Consider the following 26,525-nt stretch of genomic DNA (forward strand, 5'->3'; position numbering starts at 1 on the left):
CTTATAAGAAGAAGCCCTCTAGTGGGCTAGTAAATGTGCTATAACAAGAGAGGTCTCGCCCATATGAGTTAATACAATACACAGAAACATATGTTCTCTCCTTCATTGGTTTACTGACGTAGAGCAATTTATTCAATAAGTACTTTCTGTCCTCTTGTTCAATATTGTCACTGTTACAGGTATTATTTCCAACAAATAGTACGCAAACATGGGACTGAAATAGAAGGAAGAGGAAATGATTTGCAATGGAGGTATCATGGGCAAAAGGATGCAGGGAACTTTGAAACAATAAGGAGCAACCATTGAGTCTAGTAAGTTTTATCCACGGCTCATCACCAAGAATTGGTTTATTACCAACTTCCGGAAAATGAAGAAGAAGCTTTTAAGAAATATTATATTCCTCAAAATTAGTAAAACTCAACAAATACAAAATATAGTAGTCAGAATAATATTTTAAGTTCTAACATGTTATAGATTTATATTAATACTAGACAGGCAATGGCCCGTGCTGGTTTTGACGTAGTCTTTTTCAGTTATTTTTAGGTAGTACAGCTAAAGCAGTTAGCTACACAGTGTTTTAAAAGGCGTTTTTGGGGCGAGCCCCGGGGCAACACACCGAGGCGTACATGCGAGGCGTAAGTATCTTGGGGCTTAAGCCCCAACCTTCGGAGCGTTCGCCTAGGCGTAAGCCCCAGGAACTTTTATAAATTTGAGCCAAAATTGCTTAATATTTTTTTTTTAAAAAAAAGTTAAATATCCAGTAATTAACTCATAGTAAATTCTCAAACTAAATATCTCAAAAAGTCAAAGTGTTTTCTAATCATTTATCCTAATTTCATAAGCTTTTCTCATTGTTGTTTACGGAATAACATATACACTTTACACCTTTGTCTGCAAAGTAAATTACAAAGCAAATAGTTTTGTCCTCCAATTCTTACTATCTTCCATGTTTGCATTTTCCTTCTTTATGCTTTATTTTCTTCAAGATTTTCTTAGCATTCTTCAATTTATCTTTTTTAAGATAGTTTTTAGTTTTAGAATTTCTTTTGATATCACTCTAGTTTAGATAATGTTTTGAAGACTCTACTCTAACTATTTGTATTATAATGAGTATTAATTTGTATCTAGTTTTAGGTTTTAAAATAATAATTGTATCTAGTTTTAGGTTTTAAAATAATAACTTTATATTATTGTCAATTTTATCTTTGAATTATTAGGACAGAATATCGTTTTGTCAACTCTAATTATGTTTCATCATAGTCATGTTATTGTGTAATGCATCTTTACATTCACTTTTTCAAGATTTTTTTTAATAGTTCATGCATATGTTAGCATGTTAATAATAAATATATACATTTTTATACTAATTCTTTTTGATTTATATAATTTTAATATATTTTTAACTTATATTTTTATTTTATTAATTTAGAAAATATTAAAAATTAAGTACCCATGGGGCTTACGTCCCGTGCCTCGGGGCTTACGCCTAGGCGAGACATATGTAAAACTCCTCGCCTTACGCCCGCGCCTTTTAAAACACCGGCTACACTTAAGCCAAAGGCCTTGGTACTAACACGGCAGAACATGACATTTCCATATACATGTGCGAAATAGATAACAATCACAAAAACACTTTTTAAGTATATCAATCATTATGCATATATAACAGGATTCTTTTATCTACAAAATGTGCAAAAGACACAAGTATCTTAATTAGGCATAGCACCCAAACTATCATCATAAACACATTTGAATTCGCCATTTCCTATGAGCAGGAGCTGTAGTGATCAACTTAGTAGCCAATTTGTTACCATTCTGAGCAGGAGCTGCAGCCATCAGCTTAGTAGGCAAATTTTTACCATTCCAGAAACCACATCACATGGAGAAGTTTAGGATGAATACTTGCGAAAGGCAAGTAAATAGCAATAAATTTAAAGATTGATATTCAGCGGAGCTCGAAAAATTATACATTAGTGAGTAATTGGTTTGTGATTCAACTCATCAGAAGTACCTCTGTTTGATGCCTTGCCCTGAACTACACAAACATGACTACCATCGTGTAAGATGCACACACTAAACATTCTGCCACCAAATGATTCAGTAACACTTAATTAGAACATCTATCCTCATGGAAATAACTTGTAAATGAGCTTACAATCTCACTACTTTTGTAACTACCTAACCTGAATCTTCTTGAAATTAGATTCTTTAAAGTAAACTTTTAGGCATGCAGCAAATTTAAGATATTAAATTTTAATTTCATGCCAAACTATTTTAATAGCAGTGTGTATTGCAATTGGTAAAGCATTGTTAGTCTTTCTTCTCCATTGAGGAAACTGAAGTGGTATAACAGTGACAAAAGAGTTACGAATTGAAGTATGAATAGAAGGATGAACTGAAGTTCAAATCAACCAGCATCCTACTAATGTTAAAGTTCCTTAGGTAGTGCAGAGAAAGCAACTGCCATAAGAAAGTTTCCATGTGTAGAGAATTAAAGTTGAAGGATTGGGGCTTTAGTTTACAATTTAAAGATGAACTTGTTCCCATTCTATAATAAGACTTCTAAAAACGATGCGGTGAAAAATTTCAGAGGAAGCATATGAAAAAGAAAGGACGACAAATTTGATAATTAAGCGCAAAAAATGACGCTTGTAGCAAATAAAAGTAGAAAACACGATACTCTTACTATTAATTTAAGAACCAAAAAGCAGTTCCATATAAAATAAAATAAAAAAAAGATAAATATATTAATGAGAGAGATTCATCGTAAGAATATACCAAAGGTGTACAGGGTAAGCTGGTTAGTTGACAAATATAATCAGAGATCTACATGCACTACATATGGCGAACTTAACAAAATTGCAACATACACAGCTGGCTATGCAAACAATCATGTGCTTCTTTGATGATTGGAAACACAAAAAGCCAAAGCAAGGGTCTTAAGTAGTGAGCACATTAATGCCAAGTCAACATGTAACAGTAAGGAGATTTACTTCGAGGCGCATAAAAGATTCAAATGCTATAAAGCCAACTTTTTAGCCTTTTCTATAGTAGATGCTTTTTGAAATAGGAAGGTACGAACTTAATGTCAGGCGTGCAGAGGACAGATCCACTTATGATTTTTGGCAAAAAAACAATGCTACTAAGATGAAAGAATATTTGCAGGTCCTGGTAGAAACCTTATCCAGCAGATCACTTCTTCCGCGGAACAGTTAAAGTCATCCCACAAAGTTCAAATTCCCCATCTTTTTCTTTTTTATCCCTATTTAATTAGCCCCCAGTCTTGGTGTTGTTGCTGAAGGGTTTACCTAGGTAACATTTGTTTTACAAAGTACTAAAAATAATAATTATGAATTATATATGCACATCGACTGGTATTGATATTTTTAGAAGATAAAATGTAAAATTGGTTGAATAAATACCTTGACAGAAGTTGTTTCATAAGTTTCTTCAGCTGTCATTGGGAGCATCTTTGCGGCAAGAAGACCAGAAACTGTAGCAGTTGTTAACTCACTTCCATCAGATCAATTTGAAGCTGGCATCTCTAAGAAAAATTATTTTAACATATAAATGCGTATATATTTGCAGGCATATGTACGCTATAATTTGTTAAACTGATGAAGTTTCTGAGTGGGTGAAACATTAATACGAGAAAACTAATGTTGTATATCTTTTGCACTTTGTGCAATGGAAGGGCCTTTCCTGTCGAGCTCGCGGAATCTTTTTGAGCATTCAAGCACGTAAAAATGTTGCAAGTCATTTGGCAAGGACATTTCTGCCTAGATGTGAAGGATTTGCATCTGTTAACATATGTGAATTACATCATGTTTATTTTGTTATACCAACAACAGCATATATGTTTAGATATATAGTGGGCTTATGGTAGCCTATTCAATTTCTGCAATAGGAATAATTGTTTCGCAAGAAGTAACCACCATGAGCAAAACAGAGGGTGTGGAGAGGTCGCCTGATGCATAACTGGTAAGCATATCGTAGTTTGTTTTTGACCCTATCATCAAAATAGAAAGCAATGTTCAATATCTTGCATGCCTGTAAAGTAATTTTCGTGAATAATCATTTCATCTACATACCAATTTATCAACTCTGATGCTTGGGGATAAGGAGGATTTATCTGTATTGTTGTACGTGTTGAATTTAGCTTGGAGTAATAAACCTGCACATGTTACAAAAATTCACTTTAAAAAGTTAGTACTGTTTGTTCTTAGATTAAATGAAAGAGGAAAGAATTTGGGTGCACTTATACCAAGATAATGAGATGTTCCCATACTCCTTGCGACAATAACAGGATACTCTTTCTCTTTAATTTGTTTCATTAGCATGGCTCCCTCAACTTGAGCAAAAAGTCACAACAAACTGGTTATTCCTAGAATTCTAGAATAAAATAATATAATATAATAAATAAATATATTAGGATTGAATGTCAAGTTGATGTAAGTAAAATGTTTTTAAGAATACTTGCCGGTTTTCCATAACTCTAATCTCCTGGCACTTGTTGGAATGGCAACCTGCAAATTTTGGAGGATCGCAACTGACGACTACTCTTACTATATATCTGTAAATAGTAATAGCTTTTATTTTTTAGTACTGTTTATGTTTAAAAATTTGAAATGTACTTTATAAAAGTAGAGGACACTCCAAATGTATAATGAAAAGAAATCTCCAAACTCTGTCTCTGAAATTAGACCAATACGAACAATTTGTTCAAATGGTGTGACATTAAGCTTGGTTGGTGGTGGTAACAGTGCCTCTCCTGATCACCTGGTTCAACAGGTTTCAACTATAGTTTCCTTGTCAAGTATCCAATAAAGTTTGTGTATTGGCCTTCCATACATAAGTGGTGATTCTTTAACTCTTGCAACTGAGATCAGATGTCTTAAACACTTCAAATTTTTCATGGTAATATGCAATGTCATCACCAAACACGAGTTCTTTGATTTGTGTTCCGATAAATTATAAGCATATTATGTGGAAGAAACAATGGATATGTCATGAAAAAAAATTATTGTGTAAATAAAAGATGAAGGAAATTACCTCCTCATTTGCGAAAGAAAATTCTGGAACTTAATTTATATATATTTAAGAAAATTGATCGCGTAGATAATAGATAAAAGATAAAGAAATTACCTCTTCATCTTTCAATAAGACCTGGAACTTTATTTTTTTTCTCGCCGCTTTCTCATTCTCGAGTTTTTGTCCACTTTATAGGTCCAATTAGGTGTATTTGGTTGATTTTACTTTGTTGTTCAATGATGTTTTGACACCTACACATACATATAAGAAATATTTGAATGCAAAAAACTACCAACAACAGAAGAGCGAAATTTTAGCAAGCAAGCATACCTAGAGTGGCTTAAGGTTCACTGAAAATTGCATATGGGACCTTCCATTTTACAGAGCTCCTTTTCTGAAAGCATGAATAGAGAATAGGGGTGGAAAGATTGAACCGGGATATTTTAGTGGTAAGTGGAAATACACAGAAGCAATACACACGTTATTTGACAAGTAATGGGTCACTTTGGTAAATTGCCCTTTTTTTGGTACAAACTTTTGGTATAACCATTTTGTGCCGCCACCTTGTTCGCTTCTAAATAGGTTAAATATTTGGAAACAACCTAGTTGCACGTTAAACTTTAATACACACAAATTATCTTGCAAGTGTTTCAGCTGTGAAAATATCCACTTATAGGTCCACCTCTACCTGATGAAAACAAAATGTACCAACACATTCTCTATAACATGATAGAAGATTTTTTTTGACATTATAATATGATAGAAGATGAAAAAGAAAACTATGAATTTACTTCAAGTCTTGTATGCAGCAGGACCAAAACAATAATTTAGTACAGTAAACAAAGAGGTACCAAAAGGGATTTGCATACAACAGTGAGACATCTTTGTACTGTAAAAAAAGAGAACCAAAAGGGATTCGCATACCTGATGACCTATAGTTGAACATATGAGCAAAAACTGCTGCTGTCTTTACACATGACATAATAATCATAAACACAATAAGAAAACAATCCGCTATACTCTAGCAGCTACTGATAAAATGAGAAGTTTGAGTTAAGAGTCAAACAGGAAAAAAGAAAACAGATTTGGCAATCAAAGAAGAAAATTTTCAGATCAGCCTATTCCACCAGCTTAGCTAGTGAGGTAAGTCAGCTAGTTCAGTGAGGACTGTTTGCAACAGATTTTAATATGCGGAAATAAATTACAACCACAAACAAAATATGTTGAAACAGAGATTTTATTGATGAATATTGTGGGTACAAGATCTGTTTACTCCCTTGATTCTTCTCTCCTAATATTTCTCCGTAATTCGAGGGCCGTTAGTAGCTTATTTCTCGAACGTATGATGATTTGAATTTGGATATGTGGACTTTCTTAGGATGTATTTGATCTCCATGAAAGGATATTGTGGATCTTCTTGAAGTATTTGGTTGTCAAGAAATATCCGGACACATATTGACTTCTTCTTGAATACTCATGAGTTTATGGGATCTCTGAGATGTATTTTTAAGGGAATCTGCCTCCTTTATATAGGCGTGAGCTAGGGATTAGGGTAGAGTAGCCTCCTAGAAACCCTAATGGATATTGGGCTTGTTTTGTAGAGGCCCGACCTAAATCGGGTAAAATTTCAGTGTCTACAAATGCCCCCTACTTCAAAGCTTGTCGAGGTGTGGCTTGCCGAAACTCAAAGACGAAGCTCGAAGTATCCACGACGGCAACATTTTTTCATTGTGTTGCTTTTGAGACGCCATTTATGTACACTTCTTTTCCAAAGTGTAGTTTAAATAATCATGAAGGAATTTTATCTGAACCGTTAAGTCAAATGGTCAATGACTCCAATCCAAAGTCAGCCTTGTTTTCCTTCTTTACTTTGTGGTAGTTCCTTTGATGAATATTTGGATATAGCAAAGTTATACACTGAATAACAATATCCAATGTAAATCAGTCCTTCAACTTGGCTTATCAAAGGAAATATGGATAATTTAAGGCACCAATTGTTTTATGATTATGTTCCCTTCAGGACTTCTCAATCGAACTGATCATCAAAGTGTATTTGACTTCAAATTGAACACTAAGTACGATCCCTTGTAGGAGTGAATAGCAACCGAGCATGATACACGTTCATCGGATGCAGCATCATAGGTATTTTTCTTTTTTAAATGTTGTTGATCTTCCCTGCAGCCGTCATGACAATTGGATCCAGATTTTGCGGATATAATTTGTGGGAAAAGAGATGAAGAGCAGAACTGGTCCCACTGGGCGTGCCAATTTGTTTGCAACAGATTTTAATATGCGGAAATAAATTACAACCACAAACAAAATATGTCGAGACAGAGATTTTATTGATGAATATTGTGGGTACAAGATCTGTTTACTCCCTTGGTTTTTCTCTCCTAATATTTCTCCGTAATTCGAGGGCCGTTAGTAGCTTATTTCTCGAACGTATTTATGATTTGAATTTGGATACGTGACTTTCGGGATGTATTTGATCTCCATGAAAGGATATTGTGGATCTTCTTGAAGTATTTGGTTGTCAAGAAATATCCGGCCACATATTGACTTCTTCTTGAATATCCATGAGTTTATGGGATCTCAAATGTATTTTTAAGGAATATCGCTCCTTTATACAAAGTAGCCAGTGATTAAGTAGAGTAGCACTTCCTGAAACCCTAATGGATATTGGGCTTGTTTTGTAGAGGCCCGACCTAAATCGGGTAAAATTTCAGTGTCTACAAGGGCATCCAAATCATAATATTTATTCATGAATGTGGGGTCTGTAAATATTCAACTATTGTCACGAATGGGAGACATTTGACAATCCCACGTATAGAGAGAAATATCAGACATAGACTAGTTGTTCTTGTGCATACGCGAAGGGGAGCGTTGTACATCAAACCCCTTAGGGTTGCAGCCCTTCCCCGGATCCTGCTAATGCGGGATACTTTGTACACCGGGCTGCCCTTTTTTTTTTTTTTTTATTGCTCTTGTACATACACGTGTATTAAAAGAACCATTAAAACCAACATGAATAGAAGCAAGCAGTATACACCTTCCCCAACTTCAATTAGAAGCCTAGAATGTAACAATATTAATCAATTTCAACAGCAATGATGTAACTTCATGCCCACCTAAAACAAGACTAGCTAAACAGTAGAAAGTAACAATAGTAATCAATTTCAACAAGAAAGCCAATCAACATATAAACCACAGTTAATCAACCAAGACAATAAAACTATCTTCTTATGAACCAATGTGAGCATAATTATTCTACAAAATTAATAACATCAGCAGGATCATGATACTAACATATAAAGCACAACCACTCAGACGGTAGCATTTACGTACTCCTCTGCTGCTTCTGAATGAAGCTAATTGGTATATATTTGGAATCAAGAGCACATAACTTTAACAGCAAAAAGTGACAACAGGTTTGAAGGACATCACATGTTTAGTTTGAGATGGTCCCCATTTACAACCATCTAGACTCGCAGCCGACTAAATGCATCGTAAGCATCTGACAGATCAATGTTTAATTACAAAGTCACATATTCCTGTAAATGATAAGATACAGTCAACTTTAATATCTTCTTTCTAAATAGGCATGAGTTGAGAATTTTTGAAGTTATCTATTATGAACACAGATTTAGGATTTAAATTATCTTTCTTCTTTCCCAGTCTCCCTTTTTCCTTCTTCAAGCAGCCTCTAAATGTATCACAGTAATTTATGATTAGAACTGAGAAGCAGATTAAAACATCAGAAATCTAATACCAATCCACCTTTAAAGTAACTCACATAATCCACATTAAGGATAAATTGGCAAACAATTCGTCTCCGGGGCTTCGGTGTAGTGGTAAGAGTGCAAGTAATTTGTGGGCTAGTCGCACGTCACGGGTTCAAACTTGCCACAAACAAAAGCTAAGAATTTAAGTGGCGAAGGAAAGACATGAGGGCCCATTATCCATCGAGTTCCGATCCGTGCGCCACTAACCCTTAGGGATTTCTCGATTATTGAGAAAATATTGAATTGGCAAACACATACACTGTGTACACAAGCTCATAAGGAGTTAAAAGGGCCCCGTTTCTCAGGGAGTAAAGTGGTTTGTCGTCTGCTACGTCAAATTCCAGAACACGTAAAAGAACATAAACTGAGATCAATCCATTAAAGCAAAATGGACTCATAGAAGCCAATTATCTTAATCAACATTTGATCTCATGAAGGGCTATATTTAGACTAACAACTACTCAGCATAAGTAGAAAAGAATGCCATATCTCAACTGAAAACTTACCATGTAAAGCTCCTCAACCAGACAATCTACTGCACACTCATTACTCTAACCTTGTTAGGAAATTTCAATTTTTTGGACATGTCACACAGGAAGAGACTGATTTCAAATATGTCGTTGGCATTCTTAACAATGCCACGAAAGCACAAGAACTTAATTTGCTTTGGGTATATTATTTAATAAAGTAACGCTTCATTGCTTACTCTTATATGAACTACACCTGCTTTGTGAATCTTGTACAGTTCTATTATGTTCAGCGGTTGCATTCTCAACATAAAGGCCCCTTCTTCTACTGGTAATTATCTTGATAAATTTACACAACCATTTATGATCATACAACACATAATTCTTCTCATTTGCTAATCATTTTTCTCTGAAGCAGGTTGGATATTAAAGAAGGTAAAGAAATCTTGTTGACAAATGCCCCCATGGAAGCTTCAGCAGCAATGCATCAAGTACCTTGGTCCGGTATGTCTTAAGTCCTATTATCGGTCTTCCATAAATAAATTTCTAGCATATTTGATATTTTTAACTTTTACTTACCATGATTGGTTTCTTTTCCTGGAAAAATAAATGGAAAAAAGCTTACAAAGTCGTCGTGGACGATGGGAAGCTCTTCAACAAAGAAACTGGGAAGCTCCTTGGCACCACTGGTGAACCAAACGGTTCTAAATGGATATTTGTCCTCGGCACCTCTAAAAGTTAATATGTCGGGAAGAAAAAGAAAGGAACATTTCAGCATTCCAACTTCTTAGCCAGGGCCTCCACTTTAGCTGCTGACAGGATTGTTGTGGAACAAGGAGTTTTGAAGGTGTAGTTATAATTTTGAGTCACTAGAAATTTTTCTTTCAAATCCGAATTAGCAGCTTACCGATGAACATCCTCTGGATGCTAATTCTTTTCTAGTTTTGCCTATTTTCAAGCAGGCTGTTTGGCCTCACACTGGACATTATCGACCTACTCCAAAAAACCTTCAAGACCTCATTTCGTTTCTCAGTGAGAACGATGTGGACCTAAATGATGTAAAGGTACAGAATTGCACTACACGGTTGAGTCATGAATTGCTGTAACATTGTAAATTACAATGCTGATTAGTATCAAGTCATGCAGCTTAGAGGTAATACATCTATCTATGACGAAGAAGATTCTATTGGAAAGAAGAGGGGTGTATACCTTAGAGGTAATGCTTCTGATGATGACATAGCTCAAAAGGATGATCTAGAGACAGGAGAGAATGATTTAGAAGACTCAACTTCAGAGAAAAATGGGTTGAAAGAACAAGCAACTGTTGCTGCTACACCACTTACCAACTCAATTACATCTCACAGCTTCAGTGATAAATTGACTAATCTAAAAATTCCCAACAAATGCGATTTCTAGAGAAGTTGAGGAACGAAATTGCAGCTGTTAAATCCATATACAACTCATCCCTAGTAGAATCGCCAACAGATGGATATGAATCAGCAGAAGACTTATTTGCTTCTGAACAAGAGAGTAAAGAAGATGCGATTCCACAAGAATATCTAATCCAGAGGATAAATTCACACAAGGGATTGAAGTCATTTCAATTGGGAAAGCAACTGTCTTGTAAATGGAGTACTGGAGCTGGACCTCGAATTGGATGCTTGAGTGTCACACCCCAAATCTGGAGAGGCGTGACCGGCACTAGATGCCATACTAGGCCCGAACGAACCGCTCTAAATATGTAACTCTCGAGGAGTAGCCCTCAACGTAGGCCCATAGGGCCTACCTACACGCAGACAATACCAACAAGCCAAAGAAGGTCACAACTTATATATATATATATATATATATATATATATATATATATATATATATATATATATATATATATATAAACACTGGCTATCTCGTCTGAACCGGGCACACAAAACCAAAACATGTATACATAACTGAGCAAGTCGACGATGCTGCTATGACCGTAAAAATCCAACAGTACCCAAACAGACATATACAAGCCGGCAAGGCTATCACATCGACACACTATGCATAAGACTTGTCTACAAGCCTCTAAGGACAGTATAACTATACCATGGTCAGGTGTCACGACCCAATCGGAGGGCCATGACGAGCACCCGGAGCTAACCTACCGAGCACCTCTTAACGTATTCTCATAATCATAACTAGGTGAGCCACATGGCTAACTCATAATTAACTCGAACCGAAAAGGCACAAGTTCCATCAAACATAGGCGCATCTATATAAACATCATTAACTATGCCCATATATACAGGCCGACAAGGCTATCAAAAATGATATACAAAATATGAACCGGTAAGGTTATGGGATATCTAGCTATGTACATCTGTCTACGAGCCTCTACATGGAGTATATAATATCATAAAGACAGGACGGGACCCCGCCATGCCCAAGTATGTACCCAAAAGAATGGTACTAACTAACTACAGCTCCGGATCAGATGGAGCACCTCTATGCAATCACTGATGAAGTTGCCCTGTGGTCCGTTTGTCTCTCCGTCTTGTACCAGGCATGAACGCAAATCCACAAACAAACAAAAGGACGTCAGTACGAATAATGTAATGAGTATGTAAGGCATGAATAGCAACATGATGAAAGCATGAAGATAACATAAGAATAAGAGAACAATTTATACTTCATAATACCTCTTAAGACGACTGTCACACATACTTAACCTTTCTCTAAAGAAAACATTTCATACATATACATATAATGATACCATACCCGGCTACATAAGCTCGGTGTCACCCATACCCGGCTACATAAGCTCGGTATTGTCTATACCCGACCATAACAAGGCTCGATGCTATCCATACCTAAATGCAGCGTTACACACAATAGATATCATACCCGGTCATATAAGCTCAGTGTCAGGAAATAGCTATATATACATATATGGCATACATGAGAATCCAAAGGAAGCATTACAACTCTATCGAAGTGGCATAAGGTCGGTAAACCTCCGATTTCTATTATGGAATCACCATCATCATTATGAAGAACTTTTATCAATAATATCTTACGAATCTTGAAAGTCATGAGCTTCTAGCGTTTTCTAGGAATAGAACATTATGGATATCTTAGATGGATTCACAATAAGGAAATCATGCCTTTAGAAAGAAAGGGTTAGCCTTAACATACCTTTATATCTTCTTAACTACTTAACGTTCTCCTCCAAATCTCTCAAAATCTACATTTAAGAGGATTCATACTAAGGTTAAGTCTTGAAAGCACTCTTAAGTTTAAACTAGAGTAATTAGCAAGCTAGTGAAATTTGGGCAGCACTTCCCCTATTTTATTGACTTCCACCAACTTACAAAAAAACTCCCAAACAATAATAATAATAATGTCCACAATACCATAATCAAGTAGTTATATTCAATTTAGTCTCAAAATTATCCAAAATCCCCTTTCAAGTTCATCTCATAGTCATCAACTTTACCTCAACACTTTATGGCTTCTCTATTTTAATTTTTTTCCTTTCTAAGAGTGACTAACCTTTACATCAACTAAATCATATAAGTAATAGAAAGAACATACCTTATAATAGAATACCTTCACCTTACTCAACTCCCTCCAAGACCAAGTTTATCACAACTTTGGAGAGAACAAAATCTTCCATGGATTTATCTTGAGGTTTTGATGTTTGATCTTCTCTCTTGATGGTATGGAAAGGTTTGGAATATTATGGAACCTTCAAGAACTCCCTATAAGTGTGGGGAATTAAGTGTGGGAGGTTGGTATGAAAATGGGATCTTTTGGGATTTAAAAAGGTGCCAAAGTCACCCCCCCCCCCCCCCCCCCAATCAATTTGCGGTGGAGATGCGACTCAGCATAATGGATATGCGGCCGCATCTCCCCTCCTCTCCATAAGGAGGAGGTTGGGTAGTGAGGTCAGAAATTTGGGTGAGTTTTCTGCCAATATGCGGCTCAAAGATACTGAATATGCGGCCGCATATTGCTCATTCTTCCCCGGTTTCGCAAAAATGCGTTCTTTTCGATTCGTTTGACCTCCAATCCTTATAGAACCTTCTTGGAACTTGTATAAAACCTCATTAAACATCTAAGAGAACCTATAGCTCCCCTTAAAGGTAATTATAAGAAATGTATAACTCAAATGATCCGAAATCTTCCCAAAACATGACTCAATTTCCAATCTTTCAACAATCTTACTTCCGCCGCTTCTTATGATTCTGAAACCTCAAGGTGAATACTTAGAATTGTTAGATACCCTCTTTAATCTTATAAGGGCCTCATGTCCACTTTGATCTTACATTATTTTACTCATAGTGCAAATGACACGAAATTTCCAAGGTGTAACATCCCTCCCCCCCCCCCCCAAGAACATTCATCCTCGAATGTTAGACTCTTAGGGATTCTATAAAAATTTTGCCAGAGTTTCCCCTGTAAGTGTGCCACTACCATCCTATCACAACAACCCAAAATATACAACGCCTCAAAAGGCTACAACACAACAACAATAATGGCCACACACGACCAAGAAATTATAAAAAGAAATCATTACGTACCTAGAGGCAATGGTGGCTCTATCTGAACCTCCTCTGAGATTGGAAACAAATGTGGATACCTGGACTTCATATCTTCCTCAGCCTCCCAAGTCATATCTTCCCTATTGTTGTTTCTCTATAGAACTTTAATTGAAGCTACATCTTTGGTTCTTAATTTTCGAACTTGTCTATCTAGAATCGCAATGGAAAACTCTTCGTAAGATAATTACTTGGTGACTTGAATATCATCCACAGGTACAATTCTGGAAGGATCTCTAATGCACTTGTGAAGCATTGATACATGAAAACAGGTGGACTGACTCCAAATCCGAAGGTAGATTTAACTCATAAGCTACTTGGCCTACCTTGGGTACAATTTTGTAAGGCCCAATATATCGGGGACTAACCTTGCCCTTCCTACCAAATCTCATCACACCTTTCATAGGCGACACCTTCAACAATACCTAATCATTAACTTGGAACTCTAAGTCTCGCCGGTGATTATTTGCATAAGATTTCTAACGACTCTGAGCTGCCAATAATCGATCCTGAATAAGCTTGACCTTTTTCATGGCTTGATGGATCAAGTCTTGCCCCATTAACTTAGTTTCTCCCACTTCAAACCATCCAATTGGTGATCTACACTTGCCCCCATATAGAGCCTTATACGGGGCCATCTGGATGCTAGAATGGTAACTATTGTTATATGCAAACTCAATGAGCGGCAAGTGATCATCCCAGCTACCTCTAAAATCTAACACACATGCTCGTAGCATATCCTCGAGAGTGTGAATAGTGCGCTCAGCTTGTCCATCGGTCTGTGGATGAAATGTTGCGCTAAGACTCACCTGAGTCCCTAAAACTTCTTGGAAGAACTTTCAAAAATTAGCTGTAAACTATGCCCCTCTATCAGAAATAATCAATACTGGAACACCATGGAGTCGTACTATCTTTTTGATATAAAGCTTTGCATAATTTTCAGCTGCGTATGTAGTTTTGACTGGTAGAAAATGAGCTAACTTTGTAAGTCTATCCACAATTACCCATATAGAATCATACTTACATTGAGAATGGAGCAAGCCTGTAATGAAATCCATATTAATCACTTCCCATTTCCAATTCAGAATTTTCATAGCTTGCAACAATCCCCAGGCTTCTGACGCTCAATCTTTACTTGCTGACAATTTGGACATTGGGCTATGAACTCCGCTATATCTTTCCTCATTCCGTCCCGCCAATATATGGATTTAAGATCATGATACATTTTCGTTGCTCCTGGATGAATAGAATAACAGAAACAATAGGATTCCTCCAAAATCTGGTGACGTAATCCTGCAATATCAGGAATACATAATCTGTCTCGACATCTGAAAACTCCATCTACAGAAATATCAAAGGATGACTTTTTCTTCTGAGGAAGTGTATCCCTATAATGAACTAATATGGGATCCTCATACTGGCCTTTTTTTACCTCAACTATGTTACACCTCGTAATTTTGTATGTTAAGACTTGTCGTATGTTAGTCGTTCTAGTCTTGGACAGGGATTACCTTTGAGGATAAAAGACACTAAGCATGCTCATGTTATATATGTGAAGGCTTAAGTTTATGCTTAGTGAGTATCAGAAGGATTAGAGGTTAAAACAAATTGAAGAGAGCAAGTTTATCGAAGGGGCATTTTGACGCCTAATTTGTCGGACCGCAGAATATTTAATGGCCCGTCAAATGGTGGAACCTCCACTGTGAAAGGGTCATAGAGAGGTCTGGTTTGTTGGACTATTTGACGGTCCATTTGACGGACCACAGAATGTTTAACGGTCCGTCAAAGCTGCCATCAAAGTATGTCGGCGGGATTTTAAGTGAAACTCTATATTTCATTTTCCCCCATTTGGATTCATTATTTCCCCATTTCAGACCCTAAGGCTCTCCAAAACCCTCTCCCCAAGTTTATGTGCTAATCTATACCAAACCCAAGAGGATCAAGAGATTCAAGTGCTAGAAAACTTACTATGGTTTGTAGAGCTCAAGAATTCCTTTGGTGTTAAAGTTGGAGATTTCACTCTAGTGGAATAATTTGATCCCAGGCTTGTCCTTAGGTGATAAAAGGTTAGTTTTCATATCTATTTCATGTTATTGAGAATACTTGGTTGTGAACAACTTGATTGAGGAAAGAAAGTGAAAGAGGAAGTTCAAATATGGATTGGATGATATTTGGAGTAGTAAATTAACTTGAGTAGTAATTGTTGGAATTTTTTAAGTATAACCCTATTATGAAGGGTAATAATGATGATGAGGAAGTGTTGTATACAAGTGTATTTAGAGTTGTGTTGAAATTGTTGTTATGTGTCGATTATGAAAAGGAGTTTTGGGCGTTGAATGAAGTCTCTTAATTATGGTATTGTTGATAATGTCATTGTGATTGGGAGTTGTTTTATGATATAGAGAAAGTCGATAAAATAGGGGGAAGTGCTGCCCAAATTTCGTTAACTCATTAATTACGCTAGTTTGAACTTAAGAGTGTTTTCAAGACTTAACCTTAGTATGAATCCTCTTGAATGTAGATTTTTCAAACTTGAAAAGAGAACGTTAAGTGATTAAGGAGACATAAATGTATGTTGAGGCTATCCTTTCTTTCATTTCAGTATGATCTTATGATATGAATGAACAAACGAGTAAACGAGCTTCCATCTTACTATACTCTTAGAAGCACTAGGAGTACTACAGTTTTTTATGATCCTGTACCCGTTGTTATGATTGTTTCTTCTGTTCATGGGTCTTGAAATTTTGTATATTTGATAATGTTAGCTCAAAAGATGTCTATCGGAGGTAGTACGACCTTATGTCACTCCGAAAGTTCTATGTATTCATTTTATGTATGCATTGCATTTATTTATACATATGCACATGACCAGAAGGTGTTATATACGCGTATATTATATGTATATGGGGTATGTGGGAAAGGGATAGGCGTTATATACGCATTACTACCTGATCAGCTGGTGCACAATGATGATGATATTGATGATGGCCGCAGAGAGGCTGATGGGATATGAGATATGGATCGGGCTGTACATTCCTCAACACTATGACCTATATATACATGATTTTCATAGAGAGCATTCATATCATACGCCCTCAGAAGCACTTTCAGTTATACAGAGTTATACAGATACTCGTATATTCAGACATACATATGTATTCAGTTAGTCGGGTTGACTCTTGAGTTACAGATTTCTTTCATGATTCTTATGTTTATGTTACTCTTATGCCTTACATACTCAAGAGACATTATTCGTACTGACTCCCCAATTGTTCGGGAGGCTGCGTTCATGCCCCTAGGTTCAGGTAGACAGACAGTGGTCCAGCCTCCGAACTTCCACTCGCCAAGGGGTGCGCTCCACTCGATCCGGAGCCGTCCTATTTTTGGTATGCCATTTTTGATATGTGTGTATATATGTATATACGGGTATGACGGGGCCCTGTCCCATCCTTTCTACAACCTTGTATTCCAGTAAAAGTCTATAGACAGTTGTGTATAATTGAGATGTGTTATAGCCTTGCCGGCTTTTATTTTGTTGTACAGCATATTTGGAAGCCTAGTCGGCTCGCACAGTTATTTTCAGTTATATATATATATATATATATATAGGTGGCTGTGAGATATTGATGCAGAGTTCATGGTATTGTACTTACCAGAGTCGGTATAGTTCAGTTATAAGTCATATATGGGCCACCCTATTGTTCAGTGATACCCAGGTACGAGTATAGGGGTGTTTGATCAGTAGGGGTCAGGCAATCATCATGACTCATCGGTTGGGTCGTAACAGAAGTTGTATCAGAGCGGTTCCGTCCTAGGATTGTCTACAAACCGTGTCTAGTAGAGTCTTGTTTATGGGTGTGTTGTGCACCACACTTATAAACAGGATGCTGCAGGACATTTAGGATGTTGTCATTCTTTTTATCTTAGATCGTGCGATAGAGTCGTGTGATAAGGAATCATTTTCTAATGACTTGTTCTGATTTCAGCAGTGCCTCCAAAGAAAGCTACAGCTGCCCTGAAGGGCAAGAGCGTGACTGGTGAGGCTACTAGCCATTTTCAGTGGACTACCAGGGCGAGTTTCAAAGTGAGTCCTCATCTCAAACTTCGCATACCCCTCCTCCAGCACCTGCCCCAGTGCCTCCAGTTCCTCAGCCAGATGCACCGGGCTAAGATATGCGGGATGCTATATAGTTATTGACTGGATTGGTAGCCGCTCAGGCTCAGCGTCAGGGAGTTGGTGTTGATCAGGCAGACCGAGCTGTTAGTGTGAGGGTTAAGAATTTTCTTGGTTTAGATCCCTCAGAATTCTCCGTGTTGATGCAGAATATGGACCCTCAGAATTTCATTGACAGTATACAGAGGACCTTGAGGGTCATGCCCGCTGATGAGGTTGAGCCAGTGAAGTTGGCTTCTTATAGGCTCCGTGATATTGCAGTGCAGTAGTATCAGACGTGGGAGCTATCTAGGGGAGAGGATGCCCCTCCAGCCGTGTGGTAAGAGTTTTCAGATGCCTTTATTCGTCATTACTTACCGCCAAAGATTCGGCGGGCTCGAGCAGATAGGTTTTTACATATTCAGCAGGGTGTATGAGTGTTTGAGAGTACATCGTACACTTTGATTTATTGGCTAGATATCCCCAGCCATGGTGGCTGAGATGGAAGATCGAGTTTACCGTTTCGTGGTCGGTCTAGGGCCACATCTGATTGATGAGTGCATGACAACTGCGTTACAACCAGGAATGGATATTTCTTGTATACAGGCATATGCACAGAACTTGAAGGATCGTAAGCGTCAACAGAGGACAGAGCGTGGGCATAATCGGGGCCATGGTAAGAGGGCTAGATCTTTAGGTATTGCTGGTGAGTTTAGAGGAGGGCAGAGACAACAGCATTCTCGGTATTCATTTCATTTAGCAGCGAATGCACCTCCGCGATTTTCGGGTCAGAGGTTTGATCGGTCTTCTTATTCCAGAGCGGATCAGAGTTCTAGAGCTTCGGGTTGTCGGCATAGATCGGAGTCAGGCCAAATGAGAACACCTTTGTGCCTAGTGTGGTAAATTACATGCTGGACGGTGCCGGTTGGGATCAGATGCTTGTTATGCTTGTGGCCAGCCAAGTCATATGATGCGGCAGTGTCCGTTGAGAGATGGTGTGGGTATAGTTCAGCCCACAGGGTCCATAGCTGGTTCTTCTTCATCTGTACGCCCCTCAGGGCAAGGTTCTCAGACACCGGTAGGATGTGGTAGAGGAAGGGTGGAGCATCTAGTTCGAGGGGTCCTCAGAACCACATCTATGTATTAACTGGTAGACAGGATCGTGAGTCGTCTTCTGATGTTGTCACAGGTATATTATCAGTCTCCTCCTATGATGTATATGCACTGATTGACTAAGGTTCCACCTTATCATATGTTACTCCATTTGTTGCTAGCAAGATTAGGATAGATCCTGAGTCGATCCAACCTTTTGAGGTGTCTACACTAGTTGGTGATCCAGTCATAGCTAGGCGAGTATATCAAGGTTGTGTAGTGATAGTTTGTAATTGCCATACCCTAGTAGATTTGATTAAGTTAGACATGATTGATTTTGATGTTATTATGGGTATGGATTGGTTGGTTTCCTGTTATACTAATGTTGATTGCAGAATGAAAGTAGTTCGATTTCAGTTTCCAGACGAACCAGTCCTAGAGTGGAAGAGCAATGCTGCTTCGCCAAGGGGTAGGTTTATTTCCTACTTTAAGGCAAGAAAGATGATCAGAAAAGGGTATATTTATCATCTGGTTCGAGTTTAGGATGTACAAGGGGAGTCACCGACCTTTCAGTCTGTCCTTGTGGTTAATGAGTTCCTAGAGGTATTTCCAGTCTGTCCTTGTTGATATTCTGTACCATCCTGAGAAGGCCGATGTAGTAGTTGATGCTCTTAGTCGTAAATCCATGGTTAGCCTGTCATATTTGCAGCAAGAGGAAAGAGAGATAGTCCGTGAAGTTCGTCAGTTAGCTATCCGTAAAGTTCGTCAGTTAGCTAACCTTGGAGTTCGGTTGATAGACTTAGGTGATACAGGAGTTATTGTTCAGGATACAGCGATGTCATTTTTAGTAGCTGAGATAAAGGAGCATCAGTACGAAGACCCTATTTTAGTTCATTATCGAGATATGGCTCCTCAGAAAGAAAAGACGCCCTTCGTGATTTTAGGGGATGGAGTACTCAGGTATCGAGTTGCAGGCCTTTATCGGCAAGTTATGGAGGAAGCCCACTGTTCGCGCTATTCTATTCATCCGGGCACAATAAAAATGTATCATGATAACAAGGAAGTGTATTGGTGGGATGGTATGAAGAAGGAAATAGCGGAGTTTGTCGCTCAGTGTCTGAATTGTCAACAAGTTAAGATAGAGCACTAGAAGCCTAGAGGTTTATTGCAGGCCATTGAGATTCCGACATAGAAATAGGAGATAATTAATATGGATTTCATTATAGGTTTTCCACGTACTCAGCGGAAGTATGATTCAATATGGGTCATAGTTGATAGGCTTACAAAGTTAGCTCACTTCCTACCTGTCAACAACTACTTATTCAGCTGAAGATTATGCGAAGCTCTACTTTAGAGAGATTGTACAACTTCATGGGGTTCCTACAGCATTATTTTTTATAGAGGGGCGCAATTCACAGCTAACTTCTGAAGATCCCTTCAGAACGGATTGGGGACTCAGGTAAGTCTTAATAATGCATTTCATCCGCAGACAGATGGTCAGCCTGAGCATACTATACAGATACTTGAGAACATGCTTAGAGCTTATGCAATTGATTTCCAAGGTAGCTGGGATGATCATTTGCCTCGTATTGAGTTTGCATATAATAACAGTTACCATTTTAGTATTCAGATGGCTTTTTATGAAGCTTTATATGGGCGGAGATGTAGATCACCCATAGGATGGCTTGATGTTGGACAGAATCAACTAATAGGCCCATACTTAATACAGCAATCAGTCGACAAAGTGAAAGTGATTCAAGAAAGGTTACTAGCGGCACAGAGTCGACAGAAATCCTATGCGAATAATCGGCGGTGTAAGTTAGAGTTTGAGGTAGGTGATTGGGTCTTCCTGAATATTTCGCCTATGAAGGGAGTGAGTAGATTTGGTAAAAAGGGTAAGTTAAGCTCTCGATACATTGGGCCATATAGAATCATCCGTACAGTGGGTAAGGTATCATATGAGTTAGATCTACATTCTGATCTGGAGTCTGTACATCCATTATTCCATGTATCCATGCTCCATAAGTGCATCGGAGATCCCTCGAAAGTTGTACCAGTAGATGATATCCAGGTGACCGAGTAGTTATCATACGAGGAAACCCCAGTGGCTATATTAGATAGGCCAGTTCGTCAATTGCGAACTAAGGATGTGGCTTATGTTAAAGTGCTCTGGAGAAATAGTAATATTGAAGAAATGACTTGGGAAGCTGAGGAGGAGATGAAGACTAAATACCCGTACTTGTTTCCGTTGTTCCAAGAGGCTCAGTTTGAGACATTATCACCCCCAGCTATTAGATTTATTTTATAGCTATTGTAATTGGTCGTGTGAGGCCATAATATTATATATTTTAGCATGTGACCCTGTATGGCATTGTATTAGGTTGCTGTGTTCAGGTTGGATTGGTATAATTACAGGGGAGACTCTGCCAAAATTTTGATAACTTATGACTTGTATGAACATTCGAGGACAAATGTTTCTAAGGGGGGGAGGATGTTACACCTCGTAATTTTGTATGTTAAGACTTGTCGTATGTTAGTCGTTCTAGTCTTGGACGGGGATTAACTTTGAGGCTAAAAGACACTAGGCATGCTCATGTTATGTATGTGAAGGATTAAGTTTATGCTTAGTGAGTATCAGAAGAATTAGATGTTAAAACGAATTAAAGAGAGCAAGTTTATCGAAGGGGCATTTTGACGCCCAATTTGACGAACTGCAAACTATTTAACGGCTCATCAAATGGTGGAACCTCCACTATGAAAGGGTCACAGAGAGGTCTGGCTTGTTGGGCTATTTGACGATCCATTTGACAGACCGCAGAATGTTTGACGGTCCGTCAAAGTGGCCATGAAAGTATGTCGACGAGATTTTAAGTGAAACTTTATATTTCATTTTCCCCTATTTGGATTCATTATTTCCCCATGCTAGACCCTAAGGCTCTCAAATACCCTCTCCCCAAGTTTATGTTCTAATCTATGTTATACCCCATTTAAACGGGTTAAACTAGGTACAACATATTGGAGATTCCTATTTTGCTTATTTTAAGGAGTCGCCACCTAATTAATTTTACGGTGAATTAGGACACCTATTTATTAACTAAGGTAAAATCTAACTATACCTCCGTTAATGGTCTGCTTAATTTTAATTCTAGGTAAGGGTTCTAATTATCCTAAAGGGAAGGGGTTAGGCATCCTCTAGGATCCGTTAACTACGGTTTACCGGCCAAACTTAGGTTAATTAATTAAGACTAAATATAGTTCTTAAATTTAATAAAATAGTTTATAATATTACCAAAGTTTGGAGGAAAATATAGTAATGCTTATTTGAAATAAGATTTAAAAGTGTAAACAAAAATGCTATATTTAGTCAAGACTTGGAGGATAATTTGCATAAAAGAGAGAGTTCAAATGCTATTTAAAATAAACTATAAGTATTGCTAAACTTTAAACAATAATGTTATTTAAAAATAAGATTTGCAAAATATAATAATTTGCGTGTAAGAAGGCTTTAAATGCTATTTTAAAACTTCAAGTGCTATCTAAAAATAAGCTATGAATGCTGTTAAGGCTTTAAAGTTATTGAAACTTGCAAAATATGATAATTTTCACATAATTAGATGCTTGTAAAAAAAAGAAGGCTAACCAATTTAAACTTGAGATGAATTATATTATCTACACTTACATCTAAATAAAATGCAAAAGGTAATGGGTTTCTTCCTCTTAACTTTATTTAGTTGTAGTCGTATAGTTTGATAAATCTTAGAGAAAATGTTTGTAAAGTTCTTGAATACATATTTATATATTAATAGCATTTTGAAATCTTAAAGTATTGAAAAATATGATTCCATTAACCAAAAGTATATAGTTACACTGTTTGCAAATTAATTATCCTAAATGAATAGAATAAATATTAAATGTTATAACTAGTCTTGAGATAAATGAAAAGAATGAAGTTTGTGGAATTAATTGTTAGTTTACTACCCATTCTTAAGACTAAGTCCCACTAAACTTCCTATGATTCAACTAAGCTAAGCGAACAAATGAAATAAAGTGTTAGTCAAAACACACAAATTAAATGCAATAAAATGAAAGAGAGACACTAGAAATATAAATAAATGAGCTCAGCCCATAAACAAAAGGCTGCTGCTGTTGCTTTTATCATTTGGGCTTTTGGCCCAGGAACTTGACTCTTTTTTTTTTATTCCCTTGGCTGTGAACAGATCTGGACGGAGGAGGAGTAAAATTTTTGTTGGGGCCTCGGCCCAACACCGGATGCGGAAGACGAATCCCTCGGACTCGTATACGAGGTTCATGCAAAAATGAAAGAAAAAAGATTAGCATACGATCAGTCAAATATACTAAACGTATGAAACATAAACTCAGCCAAACCAACTAATTGTGCATATTCTATGTATATCTTAAGTAGACCTTATACTAATTGTGCATATTCTATGTATATCTTAAGTAGACCTTATATATACATAGTTCAGCCACTATACGCTTATAACATAGAAAAACAAGGCAACACTCCGACAAAGGCAAACCAAGGAATACTCGACCATACGACAAAACCGACTATCATTGGGTTAAGCTTTTTTTTTTTTAGATGATGATGGAAACTAAAAGAATCAAAATGGCAGATTTGTTCACTTCAAACTGGAATTTATTCGGAATCTGCTAATACGAATTAATCAAACCAGCTAACGGTCATACGTCTAATGACAATACCCGATATGAAAGCTTAGACACTGCCTAGTGATAGCGAGTTTTTAAGTAAAGGAAAAAATAATGACACTCGAGCCTTCATACCAGTCATGTTGAATTAAAATAATAAAGAGGGTCAAAAGAGGACTTAAACAAAACCAACAGCCATGAAGAAACAAAACAGGGATAGCAAGGACTTGACGATACAGTGGACCGGATGAAACAAAGCCAAGGTACTAACAGACAAACAACGAAAGTAAGAGATAACCAACAGAGCCTTCAGAGCACAGTTTCGGCTTAGGGACGAAGCAACTCCTTAAAACTGGACAGAATAGAAACTCACCCAAACATATACTTAGACTTAAGAAAATCATTTGATAGGGCCCTCTCTTGTGGTGACATAGCATAGTTTGCTTTAGCATTTAATGTCCGGGTAATAGCGTGGGAGAATGAGGATTGAGGATTTGCACTCAGTTTAGTCGGATTTACATATAGACTCAAGTGCTACCAAACCACAGAATTTTGATGTTAAGCTAAGGATCCCATATTAAACTTAAGAAGATAACAACACTCTTAACAGATTCCTTTCATACCATTCTATAAACTGCTAGCATGCAAAATATAATCAGTAGTTAAACCATTTGAAATGGCACTCTTAAAAGATGCTTAAACTTTCATGCAACTCAAGGTCAATAATCAGTTTAAAGTGATTGAAACTGAAGGTATGCTTTCAAGACTTAAGGAAAAAGGAAAGATGTGCAAATGGACATAAATGGCCAAAATGGCTTACAAGACATGCTCAAACAAGCACATATGTAGACTAAACAGCTACGACCAGTACTAATGTATTACAGGCCAGCACATATTTCAAACGAGTTCACTAACTGATATCATGAAAAATTAACCGGTCGACCAACTACTTAAACAAATACCAAACGACTAAAACTAGACATGATTGGGCAAATATTGTTAACATTTAGCAATTTCCAGGGGGGGGGGGTTCTGAACTTATATATATATATGCTAAAAGACTAATTAAGCATACTCATATTAGACTAACCTCAAATAACCCAATTAATCCATGCAGTAATCAACAACCAACGACTTAACAATAAATATCTAAACCTAAAGCAGACTTATTGAGACTAATTGTAGACTAACCTAAACGAACACAACCAAATATACGAACATACAACATAAACATTAAATTACAAGCATTATGCTAAAGAAGAAGGTTTACCTGCTTCGGGTGCAGCGAAGTGAGGCGTCGAATCTCCGATCTACCTCGAAACACTTCGAAATTCAAACCCGTACACGTTCAGATTTAAGGCAAATCCCAGAAGCCAAAGAGAACAAAATGAGGTAATATTCCAACCCGATCCCAGAACTGCAAGGCTGATAAAATAAATTGCTTAGGTTTTCTTTTCTTTTTTTATATATGTGGCTAAAACCTAATATCTTGAGAATTCAAGCGGCTTTCCACCTCCCAAATCAGATCCCCTTTTCAAATGACTCAAGCGATTATTTATAGGGATCAACTAGGGTTTGGCTGGGTTTCAAAAAAATTGGAAATTGGGCGGGATTTTTGGTCAACAAACTCGATGCCAAAGATCAGAAACCCCTCGGAAGAAAACAAAAAAAAACCATTAAGAGCTTTGTACCTGAAAGACGAAAAGGGACTGGTAAAGGGACGGATTTGAACTCGCAAAGGGCCAAAACCCATTAAAAACTAATCAGATCAAACAGACGAAAGGTGGAAGACGACGACTTATACGAGGTCGTTATCGCGGGGAAAGGACGAGTCATTAACTCTCCTTTCTCTAAATGTCCATGCGAACACGGAGGAATCGAAAGGGCTGCGCGCGTTCTGTTTTCGTTGAAGGAGAAGACAATGAGGGAAAGGTGAAATAGACGGGTCTGTTGGGATCACAAAAGATGACCTTTACGCGAAAAGGGAAAATCGAATTGTTCATGGCTAAAGGGTGAGTGGTTTTTAGCCGGAAATGGAGAGGGAGGCGATAGGGGCGGGGGAGAGAGAAAAAGGGGAAAGAAAGAGAGAGAGGACAGGGCAGGGGCGGCGGATGAAAAGAGATGAAAACCTAATGGTTTTCATCTTGAACAAAACGGGTCGGGTCGGGTATTGGATGTAGTGGGCTGAAAAAGTGGGCTGGGGTAGATTAAATGAATGTGGGCTGAGTAAATAAATTAAGATGTGGGCTAGTCGGATGAATTTAAAAAATGGGCCTTTCTAAATTTGAATAAAAGACCTTCAATTGGTAAATATGTAAAACATTATTAATATGAAAATAGTAATTTTTAGTACTCATATAAAAATAAAATTACACGACGTTGTAATATCCGAAACAATAATATTTTAAAAGTTAACGTAAAAAAAAACGGTTATTTAATTGTGAGAAAATAAATGCGATGCGTGTGCATAATGCGTAATGCGATAAAATGCTAAAATGATTATAATGCAAATTATGATAATACTAGTAATAACAAAATAACAACGATAATAATAACGAAAAAATTAATAATAATAATAATAATGGCGGGGGAACAAAAATAATAACAAAAAAAGTGATAATTATAGTAAAATATAAATAATTATTTTACGATGCCAAAATACGAAGCGTAAATAAATATTTTGGGGAAAGGGACAAAAAGGGTGTCAACAACTTCCCCCGGGATAAGAGATTCGGCAAAAGTTACT

At 37.2% G+C, this 26,525-nt stretch overlaps 1 pseudogene; it reads left to right on the plus strand.

The window, feature by feature from the left end:
* The first annotated feature begins 4,659 nt into the window (after nt 1-4,659).
* Nucleotides 4,660-18,306, plus strand: LOC132061205 (IQ domain-containing protein IQM2-like; annotated as a pseudogene).
* Nucleotides 18,307-26,525: the final 8,219 nt, after the last annotated feature.

Source organism: Lycium ferocissimum, chromosome 6 (genome assembly GCF_029784015.1).
Source record: "Lycium ferocissimum isolate CSIRO_LF1 chromosome 6, AGI_CSIRO_Lferr_CH_V1, whole genome shotgun sequence".
In the NCBI taxonomy this organism is placed as follows: domain Eukaryota; kingdom Viridiplantae; phylum Streptophyta; class Magnoliopsida; order Solanales; family Solanaceae; genus Lycium; species Lycium ferocissimum.